The sequence below is a fragment of the Benincasa hispida genome, chromosome 3 (genome assembly GCF_027475165.1).
Source record: "Benincasa hispida cultivar pf3 chromosome 3, pf3_genome.v1.1, whole genome shotgun sequence".
NCBI lineage: Eukaryota > Viridiplantae > Streptophyta > Magnoliopsida > Cucurbitales > Cucurbitaceae > Benincasa > Benincasa hispida.
Genome location: NC_143480.1, coordinates 75111486 through 75117485, shown reverse-complemented (window position 1 = coordinate 75117485; position 6000 = coordinate 75111486). Strand labels below are relative to the sequence as shown.

At 42.2% G+C, this 6000-nt stretch overlaps 1 non-coding gene across 1 annotated transcript; it reads right to left on the bottom strand.

Moving 5' to 3' along the window:
• Positions 1 to 768: 768 nt before the first annotated feature.
• LOC150037529 (small nucleolar RNA R71) lies at positions 769 to 875 on the bottom strand. The gene has a single exon (XR_016528840.1). It is a non-coding gene; the product is annotated as a small nucleolar RNA R71 (small nucleolar RNA).
• Between the last annotated feature and the right edge of the window lie 5125 nt (positions 876 to 6000).

Genomic DNA, 6000 nt, shown 5'->3' with positions numbered 1-6000 from the left:
GTAGGGTTTATAGTTGGATCTTGCTAAGAAAACTTGCATGCACAATGCATTTTCCACCATTGCATTCTACACCATTATTTCATCACATTAACCACGTATCAAGTTTTTGACGTCGTTGTCGGGGACTACGACAATATATTGTGCTAATGGTAACTTTCTGATTTTCTTTGCAGACTTTCCGTCTCTGTGCACTACTTCTCCTTAGGTAAGGGAAGAAGCGGGCGTCGTATGAGCGAAGGAGAGCCCATTTACAACCCAGAGATTGAGAGAACTTTTCGAAGAAGAAGAAGAAACAGTCGCCAGCGACAACAAGAAAAAGATCCAAACATGGCGGAGCAATTAGAAAATAGAGCACCAAATGCAAATAATATCATAGCGAATCCTATCCTATTGGCGAACGACCGCAATAGACCCATCCGGGACTATGCGTCGCCCAACCTTAATGATTTCTTACAAGGAATCATGAGGACAGCTCTTGACGAGGTTCGAAATGAAACCTGTGATGCTACAGATGATTCAAATTGTTGGACAGTTTGGCGGTAGGCGTGGCGAGGATCCGCACGCCCACCTCTGGAGTTTTATTGAGATTTGCAACACGTTTGTGTTCCCAAACATCTCCGTTGAGGAGATTCGATTAACACTGTTTCCATTTTCGTTGTGTGACCAGGCACGGAAATGGGCTTATTCTCTCGAACCAAGGGAGATTACATCATGGGAACAAGTAGTTGAGAACTTCATGAAGAAGTACTTCCTCTAACAGAGAACGCCAGAAAGATGAAATTGATCACTAATTTTGAACAGGATATTGACGAATCGCTCAGTGACGCATGGGCGAGGTTTAAGAGGCTGGTAAGAGATTGCCCGCATAACGACTTACCAGATTGTTTACAGATGGAAATTTTCTACCACGGATTGAACCCTGCATCGCAGACGGCTGCCAATGCGGCAGCAGCTAGAGGTCTGCTAGATAAGACATACAATGAGGCCAAGAATATCCTTGATCGCATTTCCAAGAATCATGAAGACTGAAGGAAAAGCGATCAAAGATTGAGCATCAAAGACAGTGACGTGAATAACGGGGCCATTGCATCCCTTTAGAACCAAATGATTGCAATAATGAGTTTGATACAAGGAATCGCAATCAGTAGCCAGGAACGCATAGTGGGCAAGTCAACGCAATCAACCAGACGACCACAAGTTGTGCTACTTGCGGTGAAGGCCATCCAATAGAGGAATGCCCGAGGAACACACAACCAATTTATTTCGTGAAAAATAATCCATTTTCCAATATGTACAACCCCAGGTGGAGAAACCACCCCAACTTCGCGTGGAAAAATCAACAACAAAATTTTCAATCAGTGGCGCAAAAAGAAGGGTCACCAGGATTTTTCCTGCGAACAAACGATCAATCAAAAAACCAAGCCAGCAATTCACAGGCACTGCAGTCATCATCTTTGGAGAGTCTACTGAAGCAATATGTTGAAAAGAATGAAACAGTGCTTCAGAATCAAGCGACGTCCATCCGTAATCTTGAGATTCAGATAGGGCAGATTGCAGGCGAACTCAAGAATAGACTGCATGGGGCACTGCTGAGTTCAACAGAACTCCCGTGCAACCCAGGGGCTACGGGAAAAGAGAAATGTCAAGTTATGACGTTGCAAAGCGAAAAGACTGTGGCGAAAGAGAAGAAGAAGCCTAGGCGGACTGCTCTAATTCTGCTGAAACCAGAGATTGCGTTGACTCAAGGAGAAACAGAAGAAAATGAGGCGATGGAACCGGAGATTATGTCCACTTCGAAGCCGAAAGAATAAGGAAACATGAGAATACAACTGCCACCATTCCCCCAAAGACTCAAAAAGAAGAAAAATGATGAGGTACAGTATCAACACTTCATGGGTATGCTGAAACAGCTGCATATTAACATTCCATTCACTGAATCGATTGAACAAATGCCCAAGTATGTAAAGTTTCTGAAGGATATGGTGACAAAAAAAAGAAGCACTAGTAAGTTTGCAACGGTGGCATTGACGCAAAGTTCAAAATCCATAATTCCACCGAAAATGTGCGACCCTGGAAGTTTCACAATACCCTGGGAGGGTTATACATTGGTCAAGTGTTTGCGATCTCAAGGCCAGCATCAACTTGATGCCCCTTTCAATTTTCAAGCAGTTGAATATGGGGCAGCTGGCGCCCACGATGGTGACTCTCCAATTAGTAGATAGATCCCTTGTGCATCCAGAAGGAAAGGTGAAGGATACTCTAGTTACGATTGACAAATTTATATTACCGGCAGACTTTATCATCCTGGACTACAAAGCGGACAAGGATGTACTCATCATACTGAGACGACCATTTTTATCCACTGGTCGTACTCAGATTGATGTGTACAAAGGAGATATCACACTGAGCGTGAATGAACAGAAGCTCAGGTTTGATATTATCCGAGCCATGAAATATCCTGAAGAAGAAGACCTCAATGAATCCAATGATGAACCAAGTTTGAATGAAGAAGAAAAGTCTGAAGATGAAAATGAAGATGAGGATGCGACTGCATCCATAGTAGCCTGCAATGTGATCACAGAAAAAACAACCAAAGAAGATAAGATGATCGCATCCAAAGAAGACAAGCTGACAACGAGCGAAGAAAGAAAAACAACAAAACCATCCTTGGAACAACCACCAACAATAGAGCTGAAGACCCTTCCAAACCACCTAAAGTATGCTTTTTTTGGGGAAGAATGAAACGCTCCCAGTTATAATCTCCTCTGCACTTAATGAAGATCAAGAAAATGCACTGCTGAGTATCCTGAGAAAGTATGTAAAAGCAATTGGCTGGACGCTCACAGACATTAGAGGAATCAGCCCCGGATACTGCATGCATAGAATTCGTCTCGAGGACAATCAGAAAGGATCAATCGAACATCAACGCAGACTCAACCCTGCGATGAAGGAGGTCGTAAAGAAGAAGATAATCAAGTGGTTAGACGCGGGAATTATCTATCCAATAGCCAACAGCACGTGGGTCACCCCGTGCAATGCTTACCGGAGAAAGGAGGGATGATGGTAGTCCCTAATGCAAATAACGAACTGATACCAATGAGGACCATCACTGGATGGTGGATTTACATGGACTACCGCAAACTGAATGCGGTGACAAAGAAGGATTATTTCCCTTTGCCTTTTATCGACCAAATGCTAGATCGCCTAGCTGGAAATGATTTCTACTGCTTCTTGGATGGATATGTCGGCTATAACCAAATTATGATTGCTCCTAAAGATCAAGAGAAACCACATTCACCTACCCGTATGGAACATTTGTGTTTTGACGCATGCCGTTCGGCCTATGCAATGCGCCGAGTACTTTGTAGAGGTGTATGATGACTATCTTTTCTGAGTATCTCGAAGATTCTATGGAAATTTTCATGGACGACTTCTTAATGTATGGGCAAACATACGAAGTTTATCTCAACAATCTAGAAAAGATATTGATGAGATGTGAAAAGACGAACCTCGTGCTGAATTAGGAGAAATGCCACTTCATGGTGAATGAAGGTATTGTGCTTGGGCATAAAGTCTCCAAGGATGGGCTGGAGGTGGACAAGGCAAAGATTGAGGCGATTGAAAAGCTTCCAACTCCAGCAAATGTGAAGGTTGTCAGGAGCTTCTTAGGACATACTGGCTTTTATAGACACTTTGTGAAAGACTTTTCAAAGATTGCACGACCACTGAGTGTGTTGCTGAGGCAGAAAGAAAGTTTGACTTTGATGACCAATGCCTCAACGTATTCATGATACTGAAGGACACATTAACAACCGCACATGTGTTGATCGCACCAGACTGGACACAACCCTTTGAATTAATGTGTGATGCAAGCGGTTATGCGATGGGAGCAATGTTGGCGTAAAAGAAGAAAATAATTCTACATCCCATCGCATATACGAGTAAAACCTTGAACCCTGCTCAAAAAAATTACACTACTACAGAAAAAGAATTGCGTGCGGTGTTATTTGCGTTGGAAAAATTCAGAGCTTACTTGCTGGGAGCTAAGGTAATTGTTCACACTGACCACTCGGCGATAAAATATTTGATGACAAAGAAAGATGCGAAGCCGGGATTGATTCGGTGGGTTCTCCTCCTCTAAGAATTCAACATGGAAATCATTGATCGCAGGTACGGAGAACTAGATTGTGGACCATTTATCCATTTAGAAAATCCAGAAGTTGACCGTAACCAGTCAGAGGTGAATGCAACTTTCCCAGACGACCAGCTATTTAAGATGAAGAATTACCATGGTACGCGGACGTGGTCAATTTTCTGGTTTGCGAATAATTCCCTAAAGACTACACAGCCCACCAGAAGAGGCGGCTCATACATGAATGCAGATCATATTATTGGGACGAGCCAAATCTTTATAAAAGAGGATCAGACCAAATTTTTTGCCTCTGCATACCAGACGCGGCTCACTAACGCATATTATCACAATGCCATGACTCGCCATATGGAGGACACTTTGGAGGCAAGCACAGCAGCAAAGGTATTACAAAGTGGTTATTTTTGGCCAACATTATTCAAGAACGCAAGAGACTATGTGATGAAATGTGACCAGTGCCAACGCACGGGAAACATTTCATGGAAGCATGCGATGCCCATGAACATCATTTTAGAACTGGAATTATTCGATGTCTGGGGCATAGACTTCATGGGACCATTTCCACCATCGAATGGTCACAAATATATTATGTTAGTCGTCGACTATGTTTCCAAATGGATAGAAGCGGTATCGTGCGTCGCACGCGATGCGGCGGTAGTCTCCAAGTTCTTAAAGAAAAATATTTTCATTTTTTTTGGCACTCCACGTGCCATAATAAGTGATGAGGCTCCCATTTTGTTAATCACATCTTCAATAACTTGTTGCTCAAATATAATATCCTCCATAAGGTGGCCATCGCATACCATCCAAAAACAAATGGTCAAACTAAAGTGTCCAACAGAGAAATCAAGTTGATATTAGAGAAAGTTGTAAAGTCTTCATGAAAAGATTGGGCAACAAAGCTGGACGATGCCTTGTGGGCATATAGAACCGCCTATAAGACACTTATAGGCATGTTCCCGTATGCGCTGGTGTTCGGTAAGGCATGTCATCTACCACTTGAGCTGGAGCATAAAGCACTGTGGGCAGTGAAAAAGCTTAATTTCGACTTAAAGGCTGTAGGGGAAGCAAGGAAACTTCAATTGGTCGACCTTTATGAATGGAGAACATAAGCTTATGAGAATGCCAAAATTTACAAAGAACGCACAAAAAGATGGCATGACAAACAGCTATGCGAGAAGAATCTCCATGTCGGACAAAAGGTCTTACTATTCAATTCGCAGTTGCGGCTCTTTCCCGGTAAATTAAAGTCACGCTAGTCCAGACCCTTCATAATCAAAGAAGTATTCCCGCATGGTGTGGTCGAATTGATTAATGATCAAGGGACCCGTGCATTCAAGGTTAACGGACAAAGAGTCAAGATATATCGCGGAGGTGATTTTCATCAGGAAAATACCTCCATAGACCTAAGAAATCCTGAATGAAGAAAAAAATCGAGCGGTCCCTGCGTTGTTATGCGACAGAAAATCATCAGGGGCACAAGTCTTTTGGAGTATCCTTTTTTTCTACCAATGATTAATGAACTTTCACTACCCTTCTTTTATAACTGTTATCGTTTATTTGTCTTTATATATATATATATATATATATATATATATATATATATATAAAAGAATATTTTTGCTAACTCTGTCTTTTATTTGACGCTCTCAATGTTTTCTTTGCAACGATCGTGGTGAACGATTGGGGAGAAGCTACACAAAGACGTAACTAGTTTATTCTGCCATCGCAATTGAAGACAGAAGTTCGCCACAAAGAAGGATGCGATCACAAACAATGTGGGCGACTGAGCAAATTTGGGGGTTTTATCTTTCCTTGACTTTGTCTATTCCAAATTTTGCACTCTCGCA